Raw genomic sequence first — 15,422 nt, forward strand, 5'->3', positions numbered from 1 at the left:
CAGCCCGCGCGGCCTCCCCGGGGAAAGGTGTTCCGGGCACTGACCTGAAATCCCCGGCCGGGGAGTAAGCAGGGAGCCTGCGATCCGGCGCTTTGAAGTTTTCCCCGGAGCAGAGTCGAGGCGGCGAGGAGGAGCGAGGGGAGGTGGGGTGGGTGGGGAGAGGTGTGCGGGGTTGGAGGAAAGTGGGGTGGCGACGTTGGCGATGGGAGAAGGGGCCGGGCCGGGGAAGCGCGGCGAGCAGCAAAGTTTGCCGTCCCCCGCTGCCCGCAACCCGCTCGCGGCGCCGCGCTCGCTCGCCTCCCTCGCCGTCTGCTGCCAGCCGGCTGCCCTCGGGGTCGGCCCCGCCGAGGGGTGGGCTCTAGGCCGGGTGGGGGCGGGGCAGGGCGGGGCGGGCTCAAAGCCTCCGGGCAGGTGGCGACAGCCCCGCGCGATCCTCCGGGCTCCGGCGGCTGGGCCGGGCTCGGCCGGGCTCAGCAGCTCTCGCGCCGCCGCTGCTGCCGCCCGCGCTCGGGCAGGAGCCCCAGCGCCATGTTGACGGTTCGCCGCGAGCGCCCGCTCGGGCTGGGTGTGTGAGTGTGTGTGTGAGTGTGTTGGCCAAGTCTTCCCTGCGCGGCGACAGCGCGGCTTGGGCTCCCCGCCCGGCAGCTCGCGGGCTCCCCCTCCGCCGCCGCTGCCGCCTCGCTCCCGCTCTCGGTCGCGGTCTGGGCTCCGGCGCGTCTCCCCCGCTGCCGCCGAGCTCGGTCCGCCTTCAGCAAGGAGCGTAGCTCTGCCTCACCTCGCCGCTGGGAGCCCAGGCTCCGTCTGCCGCCGCACGCCGCGATCCCAACGCGTCCCCCCTCCCTGGTTCCCTCCTCTTCCTCCTCCCCCTCCCTCCGCCCTCTCGCCCGCCCTCCCTCCTTCCCTCCCTCCCAGCAGCCGCCTCCCCTCCCCCCGCAGGCGCAGCGCTCGGGCGACAGCCGCCCGCCCGCCGCCGCCTCCAGCTCTCGCAAGTTTGAGCTCCCCAGCCTCCGCTCACCCTCCGCTCACCCTCCGTTGCGGCGCCTGGGCGGTGGGGTTTCGGAGGGGTGATTCCCCAAGAAAGGTTTGCCCGAGTTTCCCCAGCCGTCATCGATTCCCGGCGCGTTTCGCCTCTCTGGGTCCGAACCCCAGACCACTTGGGTGGCGTCCCCCTCGCCCCTTGTCCTCCCCTCCCCCCCTCGGACCGAGTTGGCTGCGCACACCCCGCCCGGGCGCGCGTCCTGGGCGAGCGAGAGACCGACTTGGGCGGCGGCGGCGGCGCGGGCGGCCCGCTGATCCTGAGCCGAGGGGATGGGGGGCGGCGGGGGCGGCTCTCCCAGCCGCGCGCCGAGACTCCCCTCGCTACCCAGAAGGCCAGTGGAGGACCGCAATTACCATAAAGCGCCTAGCACTCTGCTCAGCCAAAGCTGTCAAACCCCAGCGGCAGCCGCCGCTGCCTTCTCTCGCCACCAGCGCTGCGCTCTCCCGGTCGCGCGTCCCCTCCGAGACCAAGCAGAGCCTGGCGAGTGCGCGTCGGTGCCCATCCCCACCCTGGGTCGCCCCTTCCTCCCGGAGAAGCCCTTTCCCATTTCGGTGTCAAGAGCTACCTGAAAACACCACCTTGGGCAACGGTGGCCGTTCCGCCCGAACTCCGCGCCCGAGTTCCCCGGACGTTTCGATTGTGTGGGAATTGTTTGGAGAGGCGGGGGATGGAGGAGGCAGCCCGTGGGGCACAAGGAGGCGGGGGTGGGAGCGGTAGGGGAGTGGAGATCCACCAGAATTTCTCCCTGTTCTCGGGCTTTTCACAGTCTGCATCTCAGATGATTAGAGGGTCTGTCCTGGCCCCTCACCCTTGCCTCGGGAGATTATCTCCCGCGTTTTATTTTCCTTGGCAGGGAGCAACTTTTGGCTTGCACCGTTCGCTCCATAAATTTCCACTCGGTAACGTCGTGCTGATCGGAGCTCGGCGGCGGCGTACAGCCTGCGCCCGCAGCAGTTCAATTCAATTGACACGTATTGAGCTTCTCCAGCGCACCCGGCGCGCCGCTGGGCGCGGGGGGAGGGCGGGGGCAGGCAGGCGAGAGGGGGAAGCGGAGAGGCGAGGTTCCGGCCTCCCCAGAGCGCAGAGCCTCTAGGGCGAGCCGAGAAACCCCAGTTCGTGAAGCGGGCGGGAAGGGGTGGGAGTGGGGGAGGGGTGTTCCGGCCTAACCGGGCCCGGACACCGCCGCAAAAGGTGACCCCACTCCGTTGCTGGATAGGGTCTTTTTATGCTGAACGTGGGGGAGTCTCTTTCTGCCTAAGGACAAGATGGTGCAGGCTCGATGAGAACATCAATCCGAAATGGAGGTGGCTTGTAAATCCACACGGAAAGTTTTAAAATATCCTGGAGTGTCTCCATGCCAAAAATAATCAGAAGCATCTCAAGTTGATTACTAAGTCAAGGTCAAGGCCAAAATCAGCTCTAGCTAGCAGATCCCTTTTAAAAAATTAGACTTAATACTGACTGCGGGACTGGTGTTAGGTGCGATTTTATTTATTCTGTTTTAGTTCTCAGTACATAGTTATAAAAACAGCCCTTTTCAAAGCAGAAGTGAAACATCTCTACCGTTTGAAACCCGAAACTTCGGGCAGAATTAAATCTTCATGCTCCAGAGCTGCTTAAAACAACTGATGCAAAAGACAGGCGGGCAAGTGCCCCTGTGAGCAGTTCCCAGCCCTGCTGGGCCGCCACGGCTTCCAGGACCCGTGCCTGCATAATGGAATGTACGCCTTTTTCTTCCTGGTCTCTCTGGAGGTGGATGTCTCTGAAGGCTAACCCACACATTTTTTTAATCTCCGGTAACAAGCAGAAAGACACCTGGACTATTATGCTGTAAAGCTATTTTTTATAAAGACATTTTAGGGCCAGACATTAAAAGTTATTAGACTGAACGCATGCAAGTTACAGACACAGCTGGAGAAAAGGCCTCTGGTTGTGTGTTGTAGCAACATTTCTTTTTGAAGCAACTCCTTTTATTCAAAACAAATCTAAAATAACCGGGAAGACTGAAGTTGGGTATTTGTGGGGAAACACTCTGAATGCGGTTCCAGGCAAGGAGGCCGCTGTGCCACTGTGGGCCGAGAGGGAGAGCTGGCCTGGGTGAGTGCGGAGCCGTGCCAGGCTCTTCTGGCTCAGTTAGGCCACCGCAGAGACCCTGGCCCCATGCCCGGCCACCTTCTCTCCCCTTCCCATGCCTCCCCAACTCTCCCCCCAGGCACAGGCTTTTCCCGGAGTTGAAAGTTGCGTGTAACAGTCCAGAACTTTTGGAAAATCCAGGAACCAAGTTAAAACACGGAGTCTGCTGCCTCTTCGAGTCCTGTGGCCTCCCGGGGCTGCTGACAAAGGGGCCTGTTTGTCTAACTTTAAAAGTTAAAATGAATTGGGGAGGGGGGCGGTGCCGTAAATGCGAAGGGGCCAGAGGAGGGCTGACTGTGGGAGAAATTTGATGCTGGAGACAAACAGACCAGTAAATTCGCCTTTGACGTAATTTGCAGCATGCGCGCGCGCGCGTGCACACACACACACACACACACACACACACACACACACACACCCTTTTTAAGGAGTCTTGCCTCCGTGGTATCCTTGGTGGGATTAAAAGGTTTCTCTTCCATCTCCGAGGGATATATTTTGCAACTCTGTGGGACTTAAAAAAAATATCTTATTAAGGCAGTCCTAAGAGGCATGAATGTACGTGGGGGGAGGGGGTTCATGACTCACTGGGGATTAAAATGTGAGATTTTTCCTGGGGTGCTCTAAGGTGGAGGAGGGGGAGGGAGTTTACACCTATTGGCCCAGTTAGTTGGCATTATTCCAGGGAGAAGCGGAAAGCTCAGGAATGGCAGTCCCGTCTTGTGTCCTCACTTGGGAAGGGGCTCTGGGAGTGGGGACACTGTGGAGCCTGCAGCCTGTGCGGGCCTACTCCTGCTCCCTCCTCCCCTGCCCTCCCACGAGTCCCTCAGGAGCTGACCTGGGGGTCAGGCTGCTACACTCGGCACTCAGCAAGGGGAGGATTTCAATGAAAGCAAAGGAGGAGGCGGTGGGAGAGAGCCAGCGAGTGAGCGCAAGGGAGGGGAGGCCGCACAGGCAGCGGAGAAATAGGCACAGAATGGCGAGGTGCTTCCAACTGAGCCGCAGGGCCACTCCTCTCCCACCTGCCTCTTGTCCCCTGGTAAGGGTCTCCCACTTATAACCTATGGCTCTCGGGCACTCTCCTGCTGCGGATTCTATCCAGCCTCTGCAACTGGACAAGCAGGTTGGCACTTCCGGGGAGCAGGCCTGGAGCCTGGTCGCCCTTTTCCTGCCAGGCTGACTGTGTAAGGTCTGCCAGGCCCTCTTCCACACCTTCAGTCACTGCCCAAGGCCTAGGGGAAAGGCCATGCATCCCGTGGTGCGGTTCTTACCTGGTGTTTGGGGGACCCTGGGACCCTAACATGGTGCGTGGGGTTTGTTTGTAACATACTTGCAGGAACTAAGTCATAAAGCTCTGTAGGCCCCGATGGCGCTCTTCAGAGGCTGTTCTCACGTCTATGCCACTGGTTATCGGAATAGGTGGGATTTGTGTGATTATAGAGAATGCATTTTTACTCTATATAGTGTGAGCTAGCCTATCAATGTTAACTATTTTTAAAAACACACAAACCTACAATAACAGTCTTCCCTGGTCACTTTGCAAAAGAGCTCTGGGCTTACCAAGTGGCACTTAGAAGACCCACTGGCCCATCTCCCAAGCACAAGGCATCCTTGTCCCAGGGATTTCACCTATCTGGAAACATCTAAAGGTAGCTGCCTTCCCTGGTAGGAGTCTGCTAGACTTAGGGGTCTCCAGGTTGAAGACGGTTGCTCTTTCTGTCTAGTCTTTGAACGGTTACTGGGCGTTTGTGGGAGGAGGGTCCAGAAGGCAGGCCCAACATGGTAGTAGCAAATGCCTCTCAGAATTTCTGGTCTGGGTTAGATTTCAGGCTCTGACCAGGCACCGGTGGATGAACTACCGCTGACACTGAGGGGCTTTCTGGGTAGACGGATGTCAGCCGAATGAGCATAAATACTGGCGGCTTGGGGAGGCCCCGCCTTGCGCCCCACCTGGCCCCTGCTTAAGAGCCCTCGAAGCCACCGAGCTGGGCTGGATGCTCCTGTAGGTAAACTCAGACGCCACGTCCCGCCCCGGCTGCTTATTTAGCGAGGTGCCTCCAGCTCATATTTTACCCAGTCGGGGTCAGAGAGTGGGAACCGCGGGGAGAGGGGGCGGAGAACACCAACTCCTCGCTCGCAGACCCAGCAGGGCGGCCTTCCGCCAGAGCCGTTTTATTTGCAGCTTCCCTCCTCGGTGGCCGCGGGACCCCTGCCGACATGCACCACCCTGAGCCCCTTCGCGGGCACTATCCCGGGGACTGGAGGGATCTGGAAGGCTCCGCCAGCCCCTCGCTCGGGGCAGGAAGGGAGTACCGCCCAGCAGATGAAAACGCGGCGCTGGCCTTTCCCTAAGTACCTCTGAGGCCACCACAAAGTCGGGCGCAGAGGTGAGTGGCGCGGGGCGGTTGCCCCGGGAAGGTCAGCCAGGGAGCAAAGCTTGGGGCTAGCACAGGGCTGGGGATTCCAAACGGCCTAATCCGCTGCACTTCCCCCCTCCCCCTCCCCCCTCCGGGTCCAATCTGCTCGGCCTTCGCCCGCGATGCTCCCCCCCATCCCGGCGTCTCCAGCACGTTGGCAGTCGCGCAGCCCCCGGCCGCGAGCGCGGGGCGGGGTGGGGGGGTGCGCAGGGTGGTTTGTTTTGCGAGGCCTGACAGAACCTTCTGTGTGCGGCGGAGGGAGGAGGCTAATGCATAATGCACAGCGCCTGGAAGCCCGGCCATTAGCGGCCTGTCGGTGACACAGACAAACGACTGAGAGGGAGGAGATCCAGCTCGCTCTGGAGTTTAAATATACCAGCGTGGAGGGGAAACGCCATGATTTAAAAGTGTGTGTTTGCAGACACTCGCATATATTTTAATGATTTCCAGCAGGCCGTGCGCCCCAGCCTTGCATCCCGCTCCCCAAAAGGGGGACGTGTATGGGGGGGGTAGGAATGAAGGCAGAGTGAGAGGCCTCAACCCGAGACCCACCGCTAGCTTCTGAGGGATGAAGGGGAGAAGAGGTTGGTAAATGCACCAAGGAGAAAGTGAGGCCTAGGGAAGCCACACGACCCAAGGCCATCCCCAGATTTTTTTTTTAAAATCTGGCCATCGAGCCTTCCACCCCGGACTGGACCTTCTACGTTGTACTAAAAAGAAAGGCCTGGGGGAAAGAATAAACCCTACTACCCCGGCTTCCCCCCAGGCGCCCACATTTTTGAATCTTCCCTTTCCACTGACAATCCAGAGACCTCCTTCCTCCCCGTTTAACACACCAGTGTTTTTTAGCAATTAAGGCGAGAAGGGGGTGGGGATAAAGATAAGCCAATTTTTTTTTTCCGCCATGCAAGTGTGAAAGATAAGATAACGCTAAGCTGAGGCAAAGCGGCTGCTTACAACCTCCCCTCAGCGATTTTGATCGGTCACTTCTTATCTCACAAAAATGCTCCTTTCGAAAACTGCATCAAAAAAAGAAAAAGGCTGAAGGAAAGCATTTTCATTTGGAACTGACATTTAAAACTCACCTTCTCTACACCAGCAACCCCCTCCCCATCCGCGGGGCTCCCCAGGAAAAGTCGCACCTCGACTACAGGGTTTCAGGCTTTCTCGTGGGGGGCAGGATTACTAGTGTAATTAGGCTGAATAAAACCAGGGATGCGTGATGAGGATTTATCCTGCATCCAACCCCAGGCTCGCAGCCGGGTTTTCCTTCTCTGAGTTCCTGATCGCTGTTTGTGTTTCACCATCGCGCTCGTGTGTTAAAACTAAACAGGTAGTTATATTTGGGAGGATCATATAACTATGTCAACACGAAGCGGTTGTTAATGCGAAATAATAAGAAACTCTGCTGATCTTTACAGGCCCCTGTAAAGGAAGGAAAAGGCGTCATGCGCCCCGGAACCCGAGAACTCTCAGCCGAACCGGACTCTCGGGGAGTCTTATAAAATTCTTTTCTCGCACAAAAATCTCACCAAGGGGTTTCCGGAAGGCTTTGTATTTGTTGAGGGAGGTTTCGGTATTGAACTCCAGGCCCGCAGGGCGGCCTGTAAATTCCCCCCAGCCCAGCCGCTGGCCCCAGATCGCAAACATCAAGGCAGGCGCCCCAGGCTGAGTTGATGAGCCTCTGCGCCCACCTCCGGCTTACAGCTCCCGAGCTCCCACTTCTTCACCCCCCATCCCGGGCTCGCAACTCGGCGCTGGGCGCACACCGAGTCTGCCCTCTCCGGGCACGACCTAAAGCCCGGGGCTAGCCGCGGCCGGATAGTCCCCGGGGAGCCGAAACCGCCGAGCGGGGAAACCCCTCCTCTCGCCCTTCCGCGAAAAGCCTGGCCCCGGCGTAGGCGCCAAGCAAACGGGCATCCGCTGACAGCCGGGCCTCACGTAAGGCCCACACGCGTCCCATTAGTCAGCCTGAGTTCCCCTCGGGCGAGCAGTCTGGCGCGGCCCCAAGGCCAGGCGCGGGCGGGGAGGGGGTGCGGGGCCGCGGCGAGCTGGGAGCGGGGCGGGGGCGCGGGCTCTGCGGGGCCCGGCCGGGCTCGGTTCCGCGTTCCTGGGCCCGCGGGTAAGCTGAGCCGGCGGGGCAGGCCGCTCCCTGGCTGGCGCCGAGGCGCCGAGCTGCGCTTCACGTGCCCGCCATATCAGCGGCGGCGGCGGCGGCGGCGGCGAGGAGCGGGGGCAGGGAGGCGCGCCACAGCTCCCGCGGGGTCTCCGGCCCCCCTTCCCCCGCCCTGCGGGGGGCTGGGTCCGGACCACCCCGCAGCCCCCATCCCCGCGCCGGCCGAGAGCGGCGCTGCCAGACGCCGAGAGGCTTCTAGGGCGCCGTTCCGAAAGCTGCGCGGCGGCGGCAGCCAGGGGAGGGTGCTCCTCGCGGCCGCCGCGGGAACTTCCCAGCCGCCCCGCCGCCGCCGCCGCAGTCACCGGGACCGGAAGCCCTTGCGCCGCCCCGAGCGGCCTCCGCTGGCCCCTAGGGCTGTTCCAGACGAGGGCTGGTCGCGCGTCACCTTCGATCCCTCCTAGTCCCAGGCGGCCGCCCTCGACCTGGGGCATCCCCATTTAAACCCGGAGGACCCTTCTCGAGGTCCAGCAAGACCTTCCTCTATTACCGCCATCAGCGCGGCTCCCCCGGCAGCTGGGACAGGAGGGGCGCGGAGCCGCCACTCCGGCCGGGCAGGAACACCTGCTCCCGGGCCCTGCAGCTGGGCGCGTGGTGCCGGGAGAGGCTGTCTACTGTTGTGTGCAGAGATCGCGGAGGAGAAAATGGGGCTCCGAAGCTCAGGGCCAGGCGCAGCCGCGCCCTGGCCGCCCCCAACTCCCACCCTTTCTGTGCGATCAAGCCCGAAGCTCGGGGACTCGGGTCTCCCTGAGGGTCGAAGGGCCGCCACCCCTGGGATCCAGCTTCTGGCCTCAGGAGGTCGTTCGCAAGACAGATGGGGCAAAACCTGTTTTGGGAGTCTTCCCGGTGTCCGCCCCCGCTCTCCAAACCAGACACACTCATCTCCCCTCGGCCCCCATTCTAGCCTCCGGCAGGGGACGAGAGTAGGTCATGGCGGCACTGGTACGGGGTTCGGACTTTGCCACTCGGCGTGGGCAGGGCCGATGGACCCTCCCCATCTCCTGTGTGCCCAGAGGAGATCGGGCAGCCGAGATGACCTGCGCCGCTTGCCCTGCCTCACCCCCCCCTCCCCCGTCCCGCCCTCCCCGGAGCTCCTGGCCCAGGGCCCGGCCGGGGAAGGCGTTGTTTTGCCAGCGGGAGCCGAGCGAGTGCGCAGAGAAAAGCCTCCCTGCTCTAATGAGAGTGCACACAGCGCTGCAGCGAGGAGGATGATTACCCGGCGGGCGGGGGGGCGCGGGGCCGGGCCGCGGGCGGCGTGTGCGGCGGCCCCGCGGGCCCGGAGTCCCCGCCTGTCTGGCTGCTAATCGCACGCTTTCTGCTGTTACGGAGGCAGGCGGGAGCCGGCGGCCGAGCCCAGCGCCGGCGACTCGGCGGGTGACACGGAAACATGGCGCAGCGCCCCTCCCCCGCCCGCCCTCCCCGCGCTCCCGCCTCCCGCCTCGCACTTCCTCCCGCCCGCGAGGCTTTTGCAGTTCTAATGCTCTGCTGTCCGCCCGGCACCATTACGCTAGCAGCCGCTTCTCGGCCGCCCCGCGCGTCTCTTTCCCTTTTGTTTTCGGGGTCTATAGAAAACGTTTGCTTTTGTCCCGAGCTCTCGTTAAACCAAACTTGTGGTGGCAACGGAAGGCGGTGCGGGCGGGGAGGGGCCCGGGGATTTTGGCAGCAGCCGACCAGAGCGTGGTGGAAACTTCTCTCGCTGGGTTCCCCGCCACCCCGCCTTCCCTCCTCCCCTCTCACACACAGGCCAGTCGGCCTACCAACGCTTCCCCCCTTCTCCCCCTGAGAGGCCTCAGCGCTCCAGGAAGGAGGTCTGGGCTAGAGGGACTGTGACCAGGGGTGAAGAGCCTAGGGTGCGTATCCGTGGGCCCCGAGTTTTTGGCACTCGGTGACCTCGCTCCTTGAAGCCTTGACTTGCCTCTCCCTCCCTTTGGTCATTCGGGGCTTTGTATCAGCCGATGGAGAAGGAAGGGGAGGGAAGAGAAGAAAGTGGTTCGCGTGTGTGGTTTTTATATTAAGGGTTTGTTGGAATCTCTCACCTCCAACTGTATAGCCTCTTTTATAGGATCTATGGCGAGAAGGGGGAACGTGGGCCCCACGGCGGAAAGGGTCAGAAACCTAGGCCTGGGAGCTGGATCTTACTCTGCTGGTCGGCTCAGCTACAGCCCGGTCCGCAAGCGGGGTGAGGGGACATTGCAGAGTGGGGAACGGACAGGAGGGCCGGGTCCCTCGATCCAGTAGACGCCAAACGTCCCTCCCCCGGGCGAGAGCGCAGGTCCCCCTGGCGCGCTCCCCAGCCCAGAGCGCATGCCGTGGCTCCGCACCGGAGCTGCTCAGGCGGCAATTTTTTAAGCCTGCAATTAAGCGAGGCGTCGCCGTGTCCTCTGCTAGTGTCGATCCTGTCAGTCGCACATGGCCTTGGTGCTCCGGTCCGAGGCCCTGCGATTAGTCACAGGCTCGCTTCGCTCCTTCCCTAATCCGCCTCTGCAGGCAGCCTGGGGACGCGGCCGACTTGGCGGCGCTGGCAGGGAGCCACTGCGCGCGGGGCGGGCCGCCTGGCCAGTACCAGACCCGCTGTACCCGAGCCGGCGCGGGTCCCGGGGTGCGGGCTTGGGACTCCCTCCCCCCTTCACAGCCCCCAGGCTGGGGCGGCGGCGCCCCTCCTCCTCTCGCCCCACTCCCGGGCCTGCGAGATCTATTTGTGTGGTGTCATTTGCATAAAAATAGGACAAGTGTTTCAGTGCGTTCGAACGCGGGAGGCGAAATTCTTATTGATGTGTCTGTGTGGAGCCCTCGGTTGTCGGAGCGGTTTGATTTAGGGTGTTTGTGTTGCCTTCCGCGAGAAATGAGAGGAAATCCTGCGCAACGCCTTCGGCGGCCCAGCCCCCCCAGAGCATCCCCCTCTGCACGGCCCGGAACGGTCCACCGCCTGGACCCCGGCGCGCCGAGTCCACAGCGAGCAGGCTGAGGGCCAGGCGGGCGACCCATTATGACTCATAAAACCAGGCGGCCTAATCACCAGCTGCCAACCCGTTTACGTGTGGCGCTTCCCAATGTTCCCTTCGCCCGGCCCGGGCCTCCAGCAGGTTCGCCCCGGACACGGCTAGAGCCGCTCAGTGGGGGCTAATCAGGTGGTCGCTCGTTCCCGTCAGCAGCGCGGCTTCCCTTCCCGGGCGACCCCCGCGCTCCCGGCCTTTGCGCTGCTCGCCAGCAACTCCTCAGCTTGGACAAATAGCTGGGAGGGCGCCGGCCGCGCGGAGCCAGTAAATCAATCATTAACTCCCCGGCGAGGGAGCGGCGGCCAGAGCCGAGTCCGCGGGGCGAGAGCGAGGCCCCCACCCCGGGTTGGGAACCGTCCACGCGCCAGCGGACAGGGTGCGTGAAAGTGGGTCCCCCCGGGGCTTCCAGATCCCCTCCAGAAGCCTCCGCCTGCCGGGCCTTTCAAGCCCGCACCTCGCCTCGCCAGTCAGGTCGGGTTACTGTGCGGCCCCCGGGCAGGCTGGAACATTAACGAGCCGCCCCGGGCCTCGCGGCCTGCTCTCCCCAGGAGAGCCTGCCGCGCTTGGGCAAGCTCCTCGGATCCGGTCGGGCTCCTCCAGACACTGGCTTGCCAAACCAAACCGATCGCCCCCGTGTCGACTAGTCTCCCAGCGGCACCCTCCCCACGGAGCCCACCGTGGGGCGGCACGCAGGGGGTTAAAAGCTCCGGTTCGCCCTGGCTCCTCCGCGGCGCTGAGGAAACGCTGATCAAAGTGCTTACAGGGAAGGAAACACACACGCACACTTGGGCCTGGGTCGAAGAAGAGCGACTGGAGAGACGGCTTGGGAGCCGCCTGCCTCGACCCGCTTCCCACACTCCCGGGAACGCGACGGCGGCGGCGGCGGCGGCCCGCGCGATTCTCTCCGCGGAGCTCGGCGCGGCGGGGCCGGGAGGCCGGCGGGGAGGGGGATGGAACGAGGGGGCGGGAGGCGAGCCCGGGCTGCGCGCCAAGAGGCCCAGAGCCGCAGATTAGTCACCGCTCGGCTGGGCGCTCACGGGTGCGCCCGGGAACCGGGAGGGCAGCCGTCGGCCCCGCTCCACCGGGCTCCCGGGGGCTCGGCGCCGCGGCGCGGGTGCCCCCGCCCCCACCCCTGCGCGCGCCCGGTGCGGCTGGATGAACTCTCGGGGGCTCGCGCTGCGGAGATCCACTTGTCAGTTCAAGGGCAGGACAGAAACTCTGCAAGAAGAGTCTTGCGAACAGGAAATTTCTCATTGACAAGGTGCTGCCCCTCCCCCACGCCCGGCTTCAAAACAAAACAAAAACCCGGCGCGAGCGGTCAACGCACCCAGCCCGGGCCCTCCGTGGCCTGCGCCCCTCCGCCGCCTCGGCGACCCCCGCGGCTCGGCCCCGGTCCGGGGAGCGGAGAGCTCGCCGAGCCCCGGGCCCCAAGCTCAGGCGGCCGCCAACAAACAGGTCCGGCGGGCAGGTTGGGCTCGGGTCCCGCCGAGGGCGCCCAGCTGCCACCCTCCGGGGCCCTGGCAGGGTCGGGCGGGGGTGCAGGGCCCGGGAGGTTCCGCGCCTTCTCGGGTTATGAACCTGGCGGAGCGGCTTTGCGGAGCTGGAGGCCGCCAGGTCAGCGGCTCCCCGGAGGCGTGGGGGCGGGGAGGCCGCGCGGCGCCGCCGACTCGGTGAATCCCGCTGCGGGGACGCGGGAGAGCGGCGAGCTCGGCCTGGCAAAGTTCCTGTAGAAACTCCATGTTTAGAAACTCCAGCGGCGTCGCGGGAGTAGGGGTCGAAGAGGGCGCGCGGGGCACGCGGGGGCGGCCGGCACCCGCTTTGCACTCCCGGGGAGGGGTCCCGGGCCCCCAGGCCAAGGCGAAGTCTGGAGGGCGGGGACGGCCGGGTCCCCGGCCCGTTCTTTTGTGTCTGCCCCTCTCTTTTCTCCACACTCTAAAGGAGATATTTAAACCCGTTTCATTTATTGAATTCAGCCAGGAGAGGAAGGCTGCCTTTTTAGGGACCCTGATATTCAGGGTAATTTCGTATTTGACACATGTAAATACTTAGTACTCTCAGGTAAGGTCAAATTATTTATCATCTTAATTTATATTTCAATAGACCTACAATTTAGAGGCGCGAAATGCCTCCTTATGAATCATTATGGTCTATTAGGGGAAGTAATGTATAAACAGCACTATTTGGGAGGGAATCACTTATGTTGACATTTAAATGGCTCTTCAATAGTTAAAAAAAAAAAGAGACATTCGAGTGCCTTTGATTAAATATACAATTTACACGACCATCAGCAAAGCCATCAGGAATATAAATTCTTGGGATTTTTATTTATTTATTTCCTTTCTTCCTTTCTTCCTTCTTTCCTTCCTTCCTTCCTTTCTTCCTTTCTTTCTTTCTTTCCTTTTCTTTTCTTTCAGCCTTCCAGGGCGTGCATGTCATTTAATCCCTATAGGAAAATCCACAAATTCCAGGCAAAATATCATTCTCCTCTCCTCCAGCTAATGGTTTATCAAAAACCCAGGGAATCACCGGAAGTGTGAGCAAATTCCACCAGCAGGCACCCAGTGGGATGTTTATAGACCTTTATACCTCAGTAACAGAATCAACCACTTTCTAACAATATCACAACTGATTTGTGAAACATCGTAGCTTCCCTGCTGGAGTGGAACCTTCCTGAAGGCCTGTGTCCATTCATCCAACCTGCTGTTCCCACAGCACTCAGCACAGGGCCTCATACCATTTTAAGTCATCCTCCTACACCTGCTAAAATATCACTGGCAGAGGCTCTTCCTGACTGCCTCCCTCCCCCACCCTCATGCACTCTTTATTGAATTACTCTGTTGTATTCATTCCCTTGAAGCATCTTCCATCTTTAGAATGCCCTTCTTTAGCCCCACATCTCCTTCCCCGGCTCCCTATTTATCCGTTCCCCTGCACAGCTGTAGTTCTCAAAAGAGGTGTCTGCGTCCATTAGTATTTCCATTTCCTTACCTTGTGTGCCCTCTCAAACTCAGCTCGTTTTGAAGTTATTCTAAAATATTGGTATAAATTACAGCTTTGTTTGTAACAGCATAAGATTAGAAACAACCTAAATGTCCAGCAATGACATTGATGGTTCATGCATACAAGGGAACATTCTGTACCTATTTTAAAAAATAAAAATTTGCTCTGCAGTATTGATAGGGAATGACCCCTAAGGTCTATTGTTAGGGGAAAACCATAATGTGCAGAATGGGTGTGTACAGTATGTTACAGTTTGAGTACCTTACAGTTTGTGTAAAACACAACGTAGAGGGGATACAGACACATATTTGTCGGTACATTAAACATCTTCAACACTGCTGGGGAAGATTAAACATCTTCACCACCCTCACCACCACTTTCTTTATTTTCAGAAATGGGAACACACTGCACAAGCTGTTCCGTACCTCACCTATAAAACTTATTGCTACATCTTACAGATCATTTTCTATATCAGCACTTGGAGATGGGCTCTGTCTGTGCCAAGGCCTGTGGAATTTCACTGTGTAGATGCATCATTTATCACACTCTTCAACCCACACTCTTCAACCTCCACCCTCCCTAGCTATTCTGCAGAAAGGGCTCAAGATCACCTGCCACTTCCTTGTTGCTGGAGGGTGGGGATGCGTGGGGGGGGTGTCAAGCTTTCCTTGGCCTTGGAAGCACTCAACACCCCTGACCACTCCCCACTTGAACTGTTCTTGGCTTCCCAGATACCACACACACATGGTTTGCATCCTACCTCTGAGTCTCTTTCAGTCTCTTTCTGGACTCTTCTCTATGCTCTACTAGTTGCCTTGGGCCTGGGTTCTTCCTTCTCTCCCCCCTGCCCCAACCTCATCCAGGCTCATGGCTTTAAATACCACCTACTTGCTGATGACCTGATAACCCTTCAATTTGTTTTTCCAGTTCCAGACCCCCATATCAAACTGCAGACCTGACATCTCAATTTGGCCATCTATGACCAGCTTCATGATAACAATAGTGAACATTTGCAGAGTGCTGGCAACACTCTTCTAAGGACTTTCTAGAAATTAACGATTAATCCTTACAACTACCCTCTGAGGCAGGTAGAATCATTATCCACATTTTACGGATGAGGAAACTAAGGCAGAGAGGTCACAGAACATTCCCAAAGTCACTCGGAAAATGGTGGAGCTAAGATTCAAACTCAGTCAGTCGTAGAGTCCACTTTCTTTGTCACTCTGCTTCATAGCCTACCTAAAACTGAATTTAAAAAAAATCAATTAATCTACAAATATTTGGGGGTATTTACTAAATGCCAGGCCCTGCAACAGGTCCTGGGGAAAGAGTGGCAAGCAGGACAAACTGTCCCTTAAAAAAGAGACCTGCTCTTCCCTTGGGACCTGCCCTTTGTCCCAATTCCCTTCCCTATGGCAGAAAATGTCTCAACCACTTAAGTGCTTAAAGCAGAATCTTGGGGGTGGGAGGGAAGGGGTCATTCTAGACCTGTCTCCTTCATCTCCCACCTCGCCTTCCTCCAGTCTGATGGCAAGGCTAACCGATTCTATTTCCAAATGTTCTATCCAGTCAAGCTACTTCTTCGGATTCTCCCAAATCCACCTTGGCCAGGGCACCATCTTCTTGCCTGGATTAGCATACAGGATTACTAGTCCCACTGTTCTCTG

The 15,422-nt window shown here is 59.8% G+C and overlaps 1 protein-coding gene across 8 annotated transcripts in view; it reads right to left on the reverse strand.

Annotated features, from left to right (window-relative positions):
* The window catches only part of BCOR (BCL6 corepressor), a 116,020-nt gene that overhangs the window by 45,051 nt on the left and 55,547 nt on the right, over window positions 1–15,422 (reverse strand). For 5 of the 8 annotated variants that reach the window (XM_082446331.1, XM_082446338.1, XM_082446339.1 and 2 more), the window contains exon 1: window positions 45–819. The exons of 2 other annotated variants lie outside the window; for them this stretch is intronic. The gene's annotated coding sequence lies outside the window, so the exon portion shown is untranslated. Of the gene's footprint in view, window positions 1–44; window positions 820–1,026; window positions 1,146–15,422 lie in introns of those variants that run through there. One more of the 8 variants, XM_082446335.1, reaches the window with a different exon arrangement.

Source organism: Balaenoptera physalus (genome assembly GCF_965194825.1).
Source record: "Balaenoptera physalus genome assembly, chromosome: X".
In the NCBI taxonomy this organism is placed as follows: domain Eukaryota; kingdom Metazoa; phylum Chordata; class Mammalia; order Artiodactyla; family Balaenopteridae; genus Balaenoptera; species Balaenoptera physalus.